Raw genomic sequence first — 18,181 nt, forward strand, 5'->3', positions numbered from 1 at the left:
CCTGGAATCCTGCAAAGAAATCTCCCCTAACCCTTCTCCCCTCCATGCTGAACAGCCTCAGCCCTACTGGTCCCTCTCCCTGTGCCTGCTCTTCCAGCCAAGCCTTGGTTTGGGTTTGCCAGAGCCCCAGGCTCAGCTTTTCAGGCCCCTGTGACGTAAGTCAATCATTCACTACGGGATCTTAATTTTCAATTCCTTGGGGCTCCTTGCAGCTTTGCCTCCGTGTTCCACCTGAGAGGGACCATGCTGGTCCGTGCTGGTGGCTGGTGAGTCCCAGGGCTGTCCCTCAGGCATGTGAGTCAGTCACAGACTCAGGGCCTTACCAAGAGCCCACATATTTCCAAATATACCTGATTTGCTCCTGCCACGCACACACACACACTTTGTCATTAACAAATTGGCTCTTGGCAAGGTGATTGCAAAATGTTCTGTCAGCAGGACTGGAGGTCCTCAGCTCCTGTCTCTCTTCTCCAGGCTGCAGTTTTGTGGGAGCTGTTTGGGCTCCAGAGAGCAAACCCTGCAACTCAATAGCAAGGTACCACTAAGGGAACACTCTGTTCAAATGCTATTTTGTAATCTTTTGGGACAAAGCTTTCAAGGACTTATTCTTCTTTGGACTTTATATCTATTTTAACTCTCTCTCTCTCTCTGTCTCTTTCCTTATAATCTCTTCCTGCTGAAATTAGGACCAAAGATGCACTTGTATGCTACAGTTTCAACTGCATAAACACCTACTGCACTTCTGCAGCCACTGCTCAAGCTGTCTAAACAACGGCTGTGAAGGAGGGTAACAACTAACATGGAATAGCCCTGGGAAAGTAGAATAATGCAAACTTGGAATGAGGGTGAGGGAAATTGTCTTATTTTCTTTTCTTCAGAAACATGAACTTACTTCCCACTTTTGTTTGCTTTAGTTTGCTGATCTGCCAGGTGCACGGATCCAGTAGGCCAGGGCGCACCCAAGACATTTGCTGAGATGGTTTTCTTTCCTTTTACATTGCTCTTCAGATCCTGTTGCATAAATTAACACGTCATGTTCCCACATTTGGTGGTGGAGGGTTTGTGGTTCAGCAGGGATTTGTTCTCTCTTGTCCTTGTACTGAATCAGCAGCGGGTCTCAAGCAGGATGAGCTTCATCAGAGAGTTGTTGTGTCTTCATGTTGCTGTGTGGGAAACCATCTCTGTTTCTCACTCTTTGCTTACAAGTCTGATGGTAGAGAGTTCTAAAATCTGCAGTTTATCCTCTTGCTGGGTGGTTTCATAAACTTGTGAATAAACTGCTTGTATGCCCTTAGCAAATCTCAGCTTTGCACTGAGCAACTAGAAATTTTTAATTTGGTCTAAACTGTATGAAGAGTAAATATCACAAATTATTCCCATGTTACAGGAATTGTTCTGTCCTTCAGTCTGTGCAGAACTAGAGGTGAGTATGAACCATTGACAGGCACCCCCAAAATGAGCATTAGCAGGGCCAGGGCCAGTGTTAACACAGAAATTTTGGTTCAATGATTGAAGAGAGGAGTCAAAAGTCAGGGCTTCTGACTGGTGCACTAAAGCACAGCTTTATTTTTGGAAAAGAGACTGCAGCTCTCCTTGGTTTGTCTAAAATTCTGTTGATTTGCCCTCTGAAGTTCACATAAGGGATAGCAGATTTTTATACAGCTGGCTTTCGTTATTTCAGTCCTTATTGGTACATTGCACTTGTAAATGCTGTTAACTGATAAAAATACTGTGAGCAAAACCATTTGAAAGAGGGCAAAGCACCCCTCCCTCAGCTGAGGAACTCCTTCCTTCCCTGAGCACTGTAAGTGCCTTTGGCTGGCTGGCGGTGCAGGATGAAGAGCTGGAAGATTAAGAGTGTCTGTCCCTTTTGCTTTCAGAACCAATTTTCATTCAATGGTGGCTAAAGCTGGTGGACAGATGGCTTCAAAAAGCCCTTTAACTAATAGGTTTTGCCAGCCCTACATCCTCTCTTCTGTTAAACATTTCATTCATTATGCAGCTTCAAGGAATGGTGAGAGCTAGCTCTTTCTGCCAGTGTCACCCCTGCACGTAACTCCCCCTGCTTTCCAAAGAGCTGTCAAGAAGCATTTTTCTTCAAAAGGGGTAGAATCTAAGTCTTGCTACAGTCAGCTTCTGAAGAGGAAGGGCCTTGCATTCAGCCAGAGTGCTGGTGATTGCTGAGATGGAATTAAAAAGGAGAAGAAATAGGAGGAGGGAAAATCTCAAAGGGTGTCAGGGGACTCTTTGCCTCAAACAGCCTTGTGGGATGGAGTGTGGAGTACAGACTTTGTTTTACAGCCTCAGCTCAGTGTGCACAAAGACAATGCCTTGGATGCTGCACAGGTTACCAACAAGGGAAAAGAGAAATTAAAATTACACTGCAGCTTTTCCATTCTGCAGGAGTTGCTTAACAACTTGAGTAATTAGAGGCTGCAGAGAAAAAGTGGCTATTTTTCATTACAAGTCCCATTTTAATTCAGCTCAAAGTCACCTGTTGGTAGAAGAAAATAGGTAAAACAACTGAGCATTGGTTGTGCTTCTGTGAAGTGCTGGATTTGCTTCCCTTAAAAATGCAAGGAATGAGAGCTGAGAGTTCCTCTGGACACAGCGATCCTGGCTCTGGCAAGTAGCTGCCAGTGGAAAACGGGCATGGCCACGCCTGGGCTGGGAGGCCTTCTGGGGGCCGGGAGAACTCAGATGTACCTGTGCTTTGTGTCACTTGCGTGTAAAGTAATCGGGACGCTGATTTGAAATGAAGTGCCAAAAGAATTTCCTGGTCTATTTTCCTGTGAATGACATGTGGTCAGGAAAAGAGAGGGGCAGCAGGAGGACCAGGGGATGGGAGACTCCCTGAGTGCACCAAGGATGGGTGCTGCCACACTTAGGAAAGGAGAAATCCTCCCTGAAGGAATGAGAACTGTGTTTCCTCTCCTCTGTTCCTTCTCCTTTCCCATACACACACCAGCAAGCTTAGTGGGGTTTGGACTTGGTTCACAACACAGTGGCCCCATTTATGACTGATAACCAACACAGAAGCAGCTGGGGAGGGGAAAAAAAAAACACACTCTTGAGCTCTGAAATGTCTGTGTTGTTTTCTGTTTGCTATCCATTTTTCCGCTATACAAAATGTGAAACAGTTTTAGAGTAACTTCAGCCATTGACAGTAAATGGAAATTGGGGCAGGAAGAGGTAATACATTTGTCATTTCAAAGAACACCTCAAATTCCTTTAAATTTAAGGAATTTAAAACATCCTTGTTTTCTGATTGCTTAGCTTAGTGGAGAAAGGATAGGAATTTTCCCCAATCATAATATGATTTACTTAAGTTGCAAGAATTTTTTCAAGTGTTTACAAATCCAAGTCAGTTAACAGCTGCTCACATGAAGAGCTCTAAACAGTTTGATATCACTGGTGCACAGACTGGGAATACACGTGAAAGGTAGCTCAGCAGATTCATTTTGACTGCAGCCATGACTTGCAATTAACATCAACGAAATTTTGACATGTGGGGCTCTGCAGACAGCATGAATGTATTTTCTGTAGGACTTTTGCCTGATGTGAGCACTTCCCTTCCTCTAGTAATCAGCATTTTGTCCTCAAGTGCTAAATTAATATTTCTGTAGGTTTCAGGAAAAGTAGCACTTACAGCTAAGGCTTCATACATCACTTGCTTTAGAGGAGACACTCTGGGGGGATCCCAACATCTCACCCTGGGATTTGGGGTGATCTTTCCAGCACTAGGGGAACAGGGAGAGCTTGAGGTGACCCACAACACTGCACTGAGGATGCTGTTACGACTTACTGACCTGGTAGTCCCTTTCTTGACACCATTTCCTCTCACATGGGGAAGAGAAGTAGTACATTTCATAAAATTGTATCTATTTGAGATTAGAGAGTTTTGGTACCCAAACCCATGTAGTCCTAAACAGGGACAAGACACAGTGACAAGCCAACAGAGTAATTCCACGGAGAGTGCAAGGAGCACCTAAGATATTTCTCAGCTGCTGGTTTGATTCCTGGTTAAAGATTTCATCAAAAGCAGTGTGGATGTGTTGGGGGAAATTGGGACAAAGTTCAGGAATTAGGAAGAAGAGGGGACAACCCATACAATGGCTGAAGTTTAGAAACTATTCTGTTTTGTCACAAACCCTAACGGGTTGGTTTTTCTCTGTCTGCTGGGACTCAAAATTGTCAGTGAGATCAGTGAAGTTGGAATTTGTCCATTCCCCCTGAATCTTCTCAAAAATTTTATAAACTGCAAACCAGCTTAGGTCTGGGTGTGGGATGGAATATGGGGAACAAGGAGGAGGTCCCTGTTATTGATATGCCTGAGGCCACTGACATCAAAGGCCATTTTTAATGGGTTCACAAGTGACAGAGTGAATGGGGCTGATGTGGCACAGAAGTCATTGCAAGGGGTAGTTCCAAAGGACCCAGCCTTTCCCCGTTCCTGGATTAAATCACAGCAAAGGAAAGACAATGAAATTCAAGAAAAGACTGAAATGTTGAAGTGTTGGAAGATAATCTGTTCTGAGCCAAATCCTGCATTTCAAAACACCCTGACAGAATCTGAATTTACTTTAGTTCACAACAGCATTAGTCAGAGACTTTATCTGTGTTTCAAAGCACAGCCTCAGAGCTGGGGCTGAAACGGCTCAGAAAGTTCAGCCTCAGGACAAAAGGTGACATGACCTGTGCCAAAATTATCTGGGTCTGCAAAAATTGGAAACTTCAAAGACCTTCTTATTTTTGAATATTTTGGCTCCTATATCCAAACCTACAAGCCACAGAAGGGAGAGCTAATGCAATTGTTTAGGTTTCATTGTGGGGCAATCTCTAGCACAGGAGTGTGCATCCTCCCAGAGTACAGCTCAGCTCACTGGGCATTAACTGGGGAATGAGACTGTGGCACATCTGTGTGACAGGGCACACAGGGGCTTGGCACGAGACTCTCACCAGCAATTACTGAGCCCTGCTTAGGTGAACATGAGGCTCTTGTAGAGTCAAATCCTGCACATGGTCCTGATGCAGCCAAGGTTTGCCTGTGCTCTCCAGGCATCACCTTAGCCTGTCTAGAGAATATCAGTAATTTTCCCATGCAGTCTTACATTAGAGCTCCATTTCACTGGGGAGGGGATTTTTGTTTGTTTTTTAAGGACTGACTTTCTACTAAAGAGTTCAGTAACCTGAAGAAGAAACGTGGTAGGAGTCAGCTGGTCATGGTTACACTGTTCCTGCTGCCCCTCTTTCCCCACAGATGTACAGTTCTTCATTTTACTTGCCTTAAAGCAAAGTTTTCATTTGAAAACTCGAACTCCCAACCTGCAAATCTTATTTGTAATGCTTCATAGCTCAGAGAAGGAGACAATGTGTTCTAAATCATGAAAACATGGGCCCCCCACAAAATGCAAATCTAAGTAATAATATAATTATCATATATAATATATAATTATATTATTTGGCTATGTTAATTCAGTTGCCCTAAATAATAGATGCCTTAAAATCTCATACTGTAATGTAATTTTTCACACCATGTGTTTTGTAGGGATTTGGAGTCTGGGGATTTCTTTTATTTATTTGTTTGTTGGTTTGTTTGTTCTCCCTTTGTTGCATCATTAAATGTAGCAGAGCACCACTTGATCAAAGTTGTTTAAACTTATGTGATTTTGGTCCACTCAACTGGGTTGAGCTACCAACTGCTTTAATAACCAGATGCAGGAGTGGACTACAGAGTTATCCCAAATAACACACAGAAGAAAGGAATTAATGTTTTTCTCTCCTCTGCTGATATGAATTCTATGCTTGAAGGAAGAAAATTATCTCATTACATTAGAATCTAATAGGAGGAAGTGCTCAATGTAATAGATTAATGTACATTGTAATAGTTTCTCTTGAAAGCTGAGGAATAATTTAAAGTACACTATACTTGTAAATATTCCATCATTCAGTAAATCTACCAATCTCTGACTTTGTTGGTTAATGTTTTTAATTGCCAAAGCAATAAGTGAGGAAGGAGAGCACCAATCTAATGTAATTACCTCAAAATACTGTGCTATGAATATCAATCTCAGGGGGTCCCACTCCTGCTGAGACTGTGGAGAGGAGATGGAGTCAGTCAGGAGGAGTTCAAGGTGCTTTGCTGGATCAGGTGGAGAAGGGCAGCTATGTGTGCACAGGGAAGGAGCTGTTGGGGTGTGCCAGGAATTCTGAATGCCAGGCAAGGGTCTTGAGGACTGCTCCAGAGCAGCAGCAGCTGGAACCCTGCTTGGGGAGGTGACACCACTGCCCCACTCAGCTGAGCAGGGCCTGGAGTGGCTCTGGCAGTGTGTGTGACTCCTGGGAGCCAGCAGCTATCCCTGTGCCACTCCCGGGAGCCAGCAGTGTTTCCATGTGCTGCAGGCTGGAAATGGAGTGCTTGGCACTGAGCTTTTGGGAAGAGCCTCTGATTCTCTATTAATTTCAGTTTTTTTACCTCTCTATCTCACTGGTATCCTGCTCATCACCTTTAGCAGCTGGGAAGAAAGGGAAAGGGAGAGCTCATTCCCAGTGTCTGGTCCCTCACACAGGCACCCCCTCAATCTGCACTTGCCCTGTCCCATGGCAGAGGAACAGAGACAGAATTCATCCCTTCTGGGTCTCACTGGCCCCAAGCACCCCCCTTTACTGGCAACATAATCTGACCCAGCAGGTTTAAAGGCAGGATGCTCTCCTTTATTATATTGAGTTGATGATAAATATTTCCAGGAACTACAAAAAGGAGAAAAATGGTTTCTGTAAGGATCACTTGTGTAAGAATGCACATGCTGCAGTGTGGGTGCACTGCTGGGTGGGTTTAAGTGTTGTTCTAGAGGCACCTCCATCATATGCTAGAGTCTCGTTTTAGTAATAAGGAGAAGATGGTCATAAATCTCACTGCATGCTTTAAAAGATATTTGGATGCTCAGGCTCACTATGGCAGAGTGAAGCTGTAGCATTTCCTTACCTGAGATGTAGAGGAAAAATTACACAGGTTGTAGAACTTAACAAATTGTCTCATTTCAGGCAGTGTGAAATGCTAATACATGAAATGACTCAGCCCTCATTCATCATTTCATACCATATAAATCCAGTTTACAATGTTCAACAAGATGCAAGTCAGACAACAGAACAGAACCCAGCAGTCTTGTCCCTGGCAAACCAAAGTCAAATCTTGGTAAATAAAGCCAGCTTGTTAATGATAAACTAGTATTAATTAGCATTCTTGAACCAGCTCTTGAGGAGTTAGATGAATGAGCAGATCTGGAGCCAAGGCAATAATGACTTTGTGTAATGTTTGTGTAACTACATCAGCTTTTAGAAGGTCTAAGACAGTTCTGGCACAGAATTGACCCAGCAGTGATAAATGAGCAACAAGGAGCAGGTTTGCCTCACTGGGTTGAATCACCTGCTTCCTTACAACATTGGACTCCTCTGGGTGTCTTCAGACAAGGACCTAGAACTTAACCCTGAGCAGCTGCACAAGAACAGCCTTGCTTAAAAAAACTTGTCAAAGTGTGGAACTCTCCAGTATTTCCAGTTCTGGACTCCTGTCACCACCACTTTTTGCTCACACAGGTTGGTGGCACCCTGAGACATTGATGGAACCTGACAGTTGGCATGCTTTGATGGAAACACATTGCAAGTCCTGCTGGGCACAGAAAAGCAGGAACTTCCCAAGATCTGCAGCCATGGATTCATCTCTGATGTGGAATAAGTTTTCTGCTATGGACATGATGACATCCTTAATGCCCAAGATAAAGGGTGTACAACAGACAAGGCTAAATTTACAATGGCTGCACATCACCTCTTGTAATAAGACAAAAATTGCACTGTCTTCTGAAATCCTGTGTAGATTTTAGGTAATTACAGGTAAAAGTAGCTATAAATATTATATAGCTATATGAAGTATAATATAGGAGGTAATGAGTATTTTGTCCAGGTATTCAATGTCTTTTTGAGAAACAGAAAAATCTCTATAACTCTGTTTTGACTTTTTTTGGTTGAAACCAGCCCTCCTCCAGAGATGACTGAAAGCCCAGGTGATATTTCACATGATGATTCTGTGCACAAACACTTTTGGAGGATTTGGAAATCACAGCAGCAATAACAGTTAGTACAGAGCACACCTCATTTAGAAAGTGTGTTTTGCCACAACACCTGTCCTAAAGCAGTGCCTTCATTGCTGCTGGAGTTTCAGAGCATTTGTAATGCACAACCTGCCCAAAGCAGGAGCTCAGTGCAGAAAACTGCTCACAAGAAAGGGCTGCTTGGCCACATTTCCCTGTGAGAACTCCAAGGTGCCTTTGTAATGTAACCCTTTATTAATGATAGAAGCGGAGTCACTGAGGTTAACCAATCTGCCACTTACATATAACTGCAGTTTGTGTTATCTGTAACTGAAGAAGGTCATGGGATCTCTCGTTTGAAGTGCCAACAAATTAGCATCCAGGGCCCTGGCCAGGCATACAGAGCAGCCTCTGAGAGCTGCCCAGGAGCCAGAGGAACAGGTTCCCTCCAGCTCCTGAGCCCACTGGCATTTGTTAAAACAGCCCTGCTCTTGTTGCCAGCCTCAATGTGCTTGAGAAAGTGTCAGTGGAGCCTTGGGCAGGGACAGGAGGGGTGGTGGTGCCAAGGGGCAGCTGAGCCCCGGGAAGGGCCCATGGTGCCACTCGAGGGTAGACGGGGCTCAGGAACTGAGCAGGACCTCGCCTGTTCTTGCTTCCAGGAAGGCAACAACTGGCTAAGCCTGGGAGGAAAAACCCTTCTGAGAGGGTAGAAAAGAAAAGCAATTTATTTGAGAGCAATGAATTTAAGTGCTTTTGCTCTTTCTTAACGAGACTGGCTAAGAAGAAGAAAAAAGGGAGAAAGCAAAGTCTTCTTCTTTCCTTCTCCCCCCTGCAAAATCCTACATGCCCTTTTGGCAGAGATCCATCATTCACTTAACATGTCCTGCTGAAATCAATTCATGTGTCAGGATTTGGAGAGCTAGAACAAAATTTGTTTGCTGATCCCATCCACAGATCACTTAAGAGGATTCATAAAGGTTGGCAAAAATATCCACAAACCCACGTTCAATTTGCTATGTAAAGTAATGCATTAGGGAGTGACAGATTCGAGCAGGGAGGGGAAATTCTGATTGTACGAACCAGTTGGTCAAAGTCCACAAGCACCTTGAAGCACATGCAATTAAATGAAAGGGGATTTGCCTCCTTTGGTGATGGAAGAAAATGGACTTTATAGTGAAAATATGCCCTGCTAAATGAGGAAGGGAGGGCATGAGGATGTGCTCTGAGGCTTGGGGCTGTGTCACACCACAGGGTGGGGTGGTCACACAGCTCATGGGGGAAGCAGGTCCCTTGGCCACTGTACTCTGAGGCAAAGCCAGCTCTGTGTCCCTGCTGTCCACGGGGTTTGATAGCACTCCTACTTCCACATTTAATCATGTGGAGAGAAATAAGCACTACATAACTCCTCCAGGGCAGCTGAAGGATTTTCTCCTGCAGCTCCTACACTTCACACACCTATGAAATGGCTACTGGTTTGGGATTCCCTGGTCTCTATCTGGGCTGACATGGAATCACAGAATCAGGACTGTCCTGAGTTGGAAGGGACCTCCACAGATCACTGAGCCCAACTCCTTAATACACATCTCCAAAGCTCCTGTTCAACTCTCCCAGCACAGAACCAAGCAAGAAAGAGTCCAAGTGCCTGTAAGGGCTGAGGCAGCGTTCTCAGGGCACAGGCCTGGCCACAGCCTGCTCTTCTGTCTGCTGGGGTGTTGGGAGAATGGTGTTCTTGCAACAGATGCAAGTAGGACCTTGCTTTCTGAAATTATTCTCAATTAAAATGCAATTAGCTGCGTTAAGTAGAAAGTGGCATTCTCCAATCTCCCATCTGAATAAAAAGGAATGCTGTGGTCATGCTGTGGTTGGTCAGCAGTGCTCAGATGCTCACCTAACAACAGCCTCCTCACTTTCTTGGGTTCATGGAGCACAGCTTTGTGCAGAGCATGAGGCTGGGAAGGCGGAATTCTCCTGATTGTAGCCGAGCCCACACCAAGTGCATTAACCCGCCCACAGCTGATGTGCTGCTCTGCAGCCTCACTTTGTGTAGTTCCTGTGGTAAATAGTGTGGGCCATGATGTCACTCTTGCTTAAAGCAATTTGTTGAGTTGTAAATACCAATCAATTCCTGTGACTGAATCCTGTGACCTTGGGTGTAATCCATGACAATGCTGACTTTAATGTATTTTCTAGCCTTAGCAAAACTACTTTTACCTGCCCTTTTCCATTAACTTCCCATCTCACTAATAAAATACTGAGAGAATTATATTCACCACTTCTGCCAATTTTAACCGGAAACTATTCTGACTAAGGAATTGTCCTAGGGTGACGTTATGATGCTTGCATCCCCATTTGTGTTCTGTTCATGCTGGATATTATGTTCTGAGCCTTCAAGACTGGCTCTGAAGAGCGAATGTTTTGTTTTGGTTTTGTTATCAGCCTGCTCCCCATGGCTGGCGGGACACAGAGACGGGGCAGTGCATAGTGCGGCTTTTGCTTCTTGCTGGGCTTTTTGCTTTGCTCTTGCTCTTGCTTTTTGCTTCTGCTCATAGTTAGTGTAGCTAAGCAGTCTGAATTTTTCCCTGGACTGTTTTTCCTTTTCCTTTTTGGAACTACTCAAACCTGCTCTGGACTGGGACCTGGAAACACCGAGAGCTTGCACCTCGTGGCTGCAGCAGCCATCTCCAGCACCGGAGGGACTGACAACAGAGCAACCACCCCCCAAGAGAGACTTTCTGAATTTGTCATCCTTTTCAGAGTGGTGAAGGAGTGTTATCATCTGGTATTGTTCATTCTGTGTGCTGGGGGTGCTGTGCCTGTTAAATAAACAGGTTCTTTCCACTCCTCTCTGAGGAATCCTTCCTGAACCAGTTGTGGGGAGGGGCTGTGTGGGTTTGCTTTCTGGAGGGGCCCCCTTTTGGAGGTTTTCTCCCAAATTTGCCCTAAACCAGGACAGGAATATTAAATGTTGCACATTGACAAATCTGATCTCTGCTCATCATTGCTGGGGTCAGCAGCCTCCTCCTCAGCCAGACATACTTTGCAGCCCAGGGTCACTTGACCAGTTTCAAACTCAAATTTAAAGGGCTTTTTATTTATGCCCAAAGCAGGAGGGGATATGCGATCCCTGTGGGTGTAAGACTCCTCCAACTTGAAAGTTCCCTTCTTTGAGCCCAGTGTCTCCTTCCTGCCTCTCCTGCCCTCCACCAAACTTGCGTGCAGACACTTCTGAAAATGATTGGTATTTGTTTCCCCTCGCTTGTCTCCTAAAGTGGGAAAATCAACCCCCAGACTGGAGGGGTTTGATAGGATTTGGAAGGGTGGTTTGGGGAGGATGATTGAGGACAGGACACACAAACTTTCTGACAAGAAGGATATTTGCACTCAGAGGATTTTTCCCTGACATCTGAGATGATTCCAGTGACACAGGCCCACATGTTCTGAGCTGAGCTGCTGTCACACAGAGCCTGGGGAAGAGCAGCTGACCAGGGCAGATTTCTGTGGCTCAGGGCTGCTGAGCTCTGACTCCACTGCAATGCCACAGACCAGCACCCTGGGTTTGAGTGAGGGAGAGGGCTCAGAGGCAGAATGTGATCTGCCAAAATCTCTCGTCTTTCTGTGATGACATGAGGAATCTCTGCATATTTGGCTTTTCTTCTAGAACTGTGACGGGAGCACAGGCACAGGCAGCAGCAGATGCAGCCTTGTGGGGCTCTAAATCCCTGTAGTCCCCATGGGGATTTTACACTCGTAATTCTCACTTCTGGTTTTAGCAGCTTTGCTGGCTACAGCAGAAATCCTCATTGTTCCAGCACGTCCATGTGAGAGCTTGGTGTTGCAGAGTTGTCTTTCATCTTTCCCTGTGCTGCTGTACTGCTTCAGCGTCCCCAGCCCAGCCCTGCCTTTCTCCCAGGTGCCCTGGTCCTGCAGGCTCAGCAGAGGCACCAGGCTGCTCCTGCCCTGGGAGCCTGGTGGGCAAAACTGCAGCTGGGTGACGTGGGTGTGTGGGTGGAAGGGCCTGCAGGGCTGACAGCACTGCTGCAAAGTTTGCTCCCTAGAATCTGAACTTCAGATAAATAGTACACGCTGGCTGTAATTTAAATTCAATCAATATTCAGTTAAAAAACAAATAGAAAGCTTTTTAGATCGGTGATGTAAGGGAATGTTGGTTCAAGGAAGTAATTACATATTATGTAGAAAAAGTCAATTTAAATCCTCAATAATTTACTTAAGTGATTTACTTGACTGATGTGTTGTCTTGACCCAGTAGGGCAGAGTGACAGACACTCAGTTGTGGCAGAGTTCCAGCAAAACCAGCCGTTGTTACCGTCCAACATAAATCATTAGCTACTGTCTTGTTCCAGGTGTACACAGGTGCTATTTAAAACAAAAAAAGGTGATAAATTTTATGTTTGTAAACATAACTCTGTCAAAACTAATCCTGTTTCTGGCAGATGAAGATGTTATCCATACCACTTGCTTAGGTAATATCCATTTTCAGGAAATAAAGTTCCTAGTGTATAATTAGCTGAAATTGGCTGACATTAGGGCAGTGGGGGTAGCTGGAACTGGGGGTACCTGGTTTTACTGGATAGCTGGGAAAGGCGCTGCCCTCTGCCAGTGCTGCACAGACCTGTGGGGACAATGACAGGATGGTTGCTGGTGGCCTGGTGGGGCTCCAAGACCTGCTGCCTTCTCATGGCAGTGGGTTTTTAAGGATGCTCTTTGGACTTTGCCCAGATTACATTCCATGCATGTGGAAGATTGCCATTTGTAGTCATGACAACGATGCTGGCGAGTGCTGCTGTTCCCTACTTGCTGTACCTGAGACACAAGGGTCCTTTTAAAAATTACCTCTTGTGCTGTGCTCATCCTTTAAAGCTGAGAGTGAGCTTTGGCCCCTGAGGAGATGAGCCCCGGGGTGTGTTGGGTGGGTGTGCTGAGCTCTGAGCTTGGTCTTGAACTGCACCAAGCCTCAAAGAACAGCACCCAGTCCCAAAAGCTTGCTCCAAATAGACCTGAGAGCAGCTGAAATCCCAGTTTAGGATTACACAGAAATATCTGCAGAGAGATAGTGCTCCTGGGTAAAGCTGTGTGATCCAACATATTCAAAAGCTTCAGGCAACCCATTAGTCCCCTGATATATGCCTGTTTCCCTGTTCCTTGCTGCCTTGAGTGCTTGTAGCAGCAGCTACAACAAAGAAAAAAAAAAAAAAAAAAAACCACAAAAGACCCCAAAACCACTCCTCACCTGCACTTCCTTGAAAATTATTGGACTATAATTCAACTAATACTACTCCATCATTGACACTAGTATGTGTGATGTCCCTTTGATTCCCATTGACTGGAGATCACCAGCTCTAGGAAGGATCTCTGAGAGAAGCAGGCTCAGAACCAAGGGGGAAAACCAGACTGATGGCAGCTGGACAGGGTAGTGGTGGGCAGCAAAACGTAGCTGAATTCATTAAACCACACGGCTTTGCAATTATGACATGAAACTGGGGCAGATAGAACCCAGGAAACCACTGTGGAGAGGAGACTCCAGAATGTGTTCAGAAGGTAGCAAAAAATGGCTCCTGGCAATTTTTCACATATATTCTTCCAGTAATAAGTAGCTTAACAAATCTTGAGTTTGGTTATGTAACAAGATCATTAGATCAGCATTTGGGACCTATTTACTGTGACAGGAAAACAATACACCTATGATCTATTGTGGGTTGGGTTGAGATTTCCAACTTCAACAATAAATATGGTTGATAGATTAAATTAACATGATAGTCTTGACATAGTACTAGTAGTTTGTGTATTACAGCTCCAACCAGGTGTTGAATTTCATTCTCAAAGAACTAACATGAACTTCAGCCCTCTCAGGTCTTCAGTCTCATTGTAAAGCCTATAAATACCACAGACAAGGCTTATGTCATTAGCCTCTTAATGTTATAAACATTTAATGAAGTTAAATTTGAAGTACAACACATTGTAAAATCGATCTGATCTTGTTGAGGAGACAAAGGGAAGAAAATTGTTGGAGTCATTTGGAAAACAAATTAAGAATTACATTCACTTAACTTTGAAGTGGATGAAAAATTATGGCCAAGATGGATAAGGCCATTGTGTTCCAAAGGCAAAGAGGGCTGGGAGCAGGGATCCTCTCTCAGAGGAGGATGCTGCCTGACGCAGATTACCAGCACCCTCAGTGGCAGGCAGCCCCCATCAATCACCTGGGGCATGGCTGGCAGAGCTTTCCTAGAAATTGGAGGAATTTCACTCCAAATATTGCAGCTCAGGCACCTCTCCCTCCGAGCAGCCCCTTCAGCAGCTGGGGATTTCTGTGCCTTTGGGCACAGGTCTGCACTGTCCCCCGCCAGCGCTGCTCCCATTTCCAGGGATGCTCACCTGCTCCCGGCATGGCTCCTGCCCCCCAGCACAGACCTCAAACACAGGGCTGCCTTGTCTGGTTGCAGGACAAAGCCATTCCTGCTGCAAATCCTTCCCTGGAACTGCCTTTGTAAGGAAGGTGGCTGAGGTTCTCCCAGCCTGTCCTGAAGTGGGGGTGAGGGGCTTTGCTGGCAGCCACTCAGTGTCCTGGCATGGTTTACTAGCACCCAGGGTCTCCTCCAAGTGCTAAGCAGGCAGGAAAGAAATTAATAAAAATAAATAAACCCCTACTAGTGAAGGTTTACTGTGTAAAACTCTGAGACAATGAACAGGAAAAAATGAAGTGCAGCAGATGTGTTAAAATGCTGCAGACAACAACCTGCTTGGAGGAAAGTGTATTTGTTCTTTCTTTATAAAACTCATTATTTATTTTCTCTATTCTTCAGACCTAATGTCTCACTAATGAATTCCAGGGGGATTTTTGAATCATGGTGATATCATGGGTTAAACCTCTTCTCTACTTTTTGAATGTAAATTCTTTTTGACATTCTTAGTTATTGCAGAGCATTGACTTCTTTCCTACAACAAAACCAAATGCTCTTTGGTTTTGCATAGTTAACATTTTGCTAATGGGTAGCCAAGATTCTCTCAGCAGCTCAACAACATTTTCTAAAGCACACTGGCGTTGTTGTAGCAACTGGTGGCTGATCTGTGAATAAAGCAGATGTCATTGTGACAGGATAAAGCGAGAATAATCTATCACCCGGCCACTGCCACTCCTGCCCAAACAAGTCATCAAAATGACAACTTTGATGTGGAGCCATTAATTCAGGTCTATGTATCCCCTCATCTCATCTCATTATTATATCAACCAAGGGTATGTTACAAACACCAAGAGTTTCCCAGCCCCTCTCCCTTGTCTTTCTGAGGAAGTGCAGCCTGGATGTGCCGAGGCACTGATGGTTTGCCAGCTTCCTTTTAGGCTCTGATTGATTTTGCACTGTTGTCCAAGCTGCTCTGGCCTAAATAAACACAATATATATTCTGGGATGCTTTTTTCTCTTTACTGTTCAATCTGAATTCAGCTCATGTGGCTCACAACTAAAAATGGGCAAGCGTCAAAATATTCTGACAGGTGCTCGAGCCGAGCACAAAAGGAGAGACAGAAGTAGATAAATTGCCTTTCTAACTTCTCAGAAAGGCTTTAATCCATTTATTTCTTGTTTTAGCTTCTGTTCTAATTGTCATAATTTGTACTTAGTTGGTACAACTCATTGACCCCAGTGAGTCATCTCACATCCCCCTCTTTAAAACACCATGTGCTTTAACATCGTCCTATTAAACGCTTTCCAGTAGAATATTCCCTAACTTTTTTCTATGCCTCCAGTGCTGAGGCATCAGAGCAATGTGCCCCTGCTTTGTGGAGAGTTTGAGCTGAGTTTCAGCTTGCCAGAGGCTGTTTGTTCCCTCTGTGGAGCTGCTGTCCACATCCCCTCCCTTAAAAAGCCTGCTCTGCTATCTCCTTTGCCATCTCCCAGCTTTGCTGATCACTTGACACAAGGAGACAAAACATGAGACCAGTTTCTTCCCATTTCCCTGATGCATGACTCATACTTAATGTGGAGGTTATATTAATTACTGTGTGCTCAGCATTTAATGAGCCTGGGAAGGAGTCTCCTCTCTTCAGCTACCCAGAACACACAGGGAAATCACTGCATGCAGTGAATCCATTTCCCAAACCCTCAAATCTGAATATGTATTTTATACAAGGAGACAAATCAGTCATTGCTCGAGTTCCTTTAGAAAAGGGATGGCAGAAGCTGAGAAACCTGGGCCATCGTCCTATTTCTCTCACAGGCTGCCTTTGTGCCCAGTGGCCAACCCTCTTGGGCTCTGTCTCCTGATTTCCTGTCTGTTTGTAGGGATAATAGTGGCTGGCTGGGACCAGGCTCAGCTCAGAACTTTTGTACAACTTGACATCACAGCATTAGAAAAAGCCAAGAGGAATTATCCTGAGGTTTTTTTAATATGTGGAAAATACTTTTTTTTTTTTTTTTAATAAATGACCTATCGTCCAGTCCTGTGTGATGGCGTTATGGTCTAACACAACTGCCTGTACTGGATCTTCTGTGTCTTTCTCCATTGACTTCTTTCTCAAGGTGAGGGGTACTTAACATCCTCTGTGGGATTTTATGTTAAAAATTACAATGTATGTGATATCCATAGTGTATATTTCCATGTGTACAAGAAAAGTTGCTAGGTAAAAACTGTGTGAGAAACAACTCACAAAACAGGTTTCTTGCTGGTTCCAGGGAACAGATACTTGGATTTGGCTTGATGTGAATGAAATTGCACTATGGGCTGTGCAGCAGCGAGGAGGCTCAGCTTTGCTGCAATCTGCCCGTTCTGCTGAGTCCTTTCTGTTCTGTCCCTGCTGGACTCAGTGGTGTGCCTTCCATGCATTGATTTGTTCAGGGCTTTTCCTTCTGAGGCTTTTTCCTCTGTACTCCAAAGCGTTTCTGGAGTGCATCCTGTCTGTTACAGGCCTTTAGTTTCTTTATCTCTCAAATGTCTTTTTCTGTCTCCTAGTTAGAATCATGGAACGCCCTAAATTGGAAGAGACTTGCAAGGATCATCGAGTCCCGCCCCTGGCCCTGCACAGGACACCCCCACGATCCCACCCCGGGTATCCCAGAGAGTGTTGTCCAAATGCTCCTGGAGCTCTGGCAGCCTTGGGGACATGACCAAACCCTGGGGAGTCTGTTCAGTGCCCCAGCACCCTCTGGGGGAAGAACCTTTCCCTGATATCCACCCTAACCCTCCCCTGGCCCAGCTCCAGCCGTTCCCTGGGTGCTGTCCTTGTCCCAGGGAGCAGAGATTGGAGCTGCCCCTCGGGAGGAGCTGCGGCCCCTGGGGAGGTCTGACCTCAATCGTCCCCTCTCCAGCTGAGCAAACCAAGTCACTCTTTGTAGGGCCCCTCCAGACCCTTCCCCATCCTGTGTCTCTCCTTTGAACACTCTTTTTTATACTGCAGTGACCAAAACATCACACAATATTTGAGGTGAGGCTGTCCCAGTGCAGAGCAGAGAGGGACAATCCCCTCCCTGGCCCAACTGGCCATGCTGGGCCTGGTGCCCCCCAGAACAGGGATGTTCCTCCTGGTTGCCAGGGCACTGCTGACTCACATCCAGTTTTCCATCCACCCTGCAGCTCAGACTTGGAGACCTTCTTGCTCCATCGACTCCTTTGGTTACCGGATGGGGACAAGGGACAGTGTTGGTTAATATGCACATCTGGGACATTCACAGTGCATATTTCCTCATGTCTATTATAATGATAAATGTGAAAATACTGTCAGAAATACTTATACAGCATCCTAATTTGAATTTGTGCATCCGGACTGCAGTCTGTGATGTTTCTCTGTTTACCAAATCGATTTTGAAGTGTGGTCAGTTAAAAAGTTTTGTAATCCACAGGAGAGTTAATTGAGAGCCTTGTGCAATATGGTTAGTAGACATTATTTACCTTTTCTAAGTTACTGTGTCCCCTTACAATAACTTTATCAAATGAACCACTAAAGAGTATATTTTAAGGATGTTTCAGTTTAAATATCACTTTTGGAAGACATATATCCGTTAGCTTTGTGCATATGTGGCAATAGAAAACTTAATAATGGACTGATTCATGTTTTATATAAGTGCTTCTAGTATCAAGCTGAG

This window comes from Motacilla alba, chromosome 12 (genome assembly GCF_015832195.1).
Source record: "Motacilla alba alba isolate MOTALB_02 chromosome 12, Motacilla_alba_V1.0_pri, whole genome shotgun sequence".
Lineage (NCBI taxonomy): Eukaryota > Metazoa > Chordata > Aves > Passeriformes > Motacillidae > Motacilla > Motacilla alba.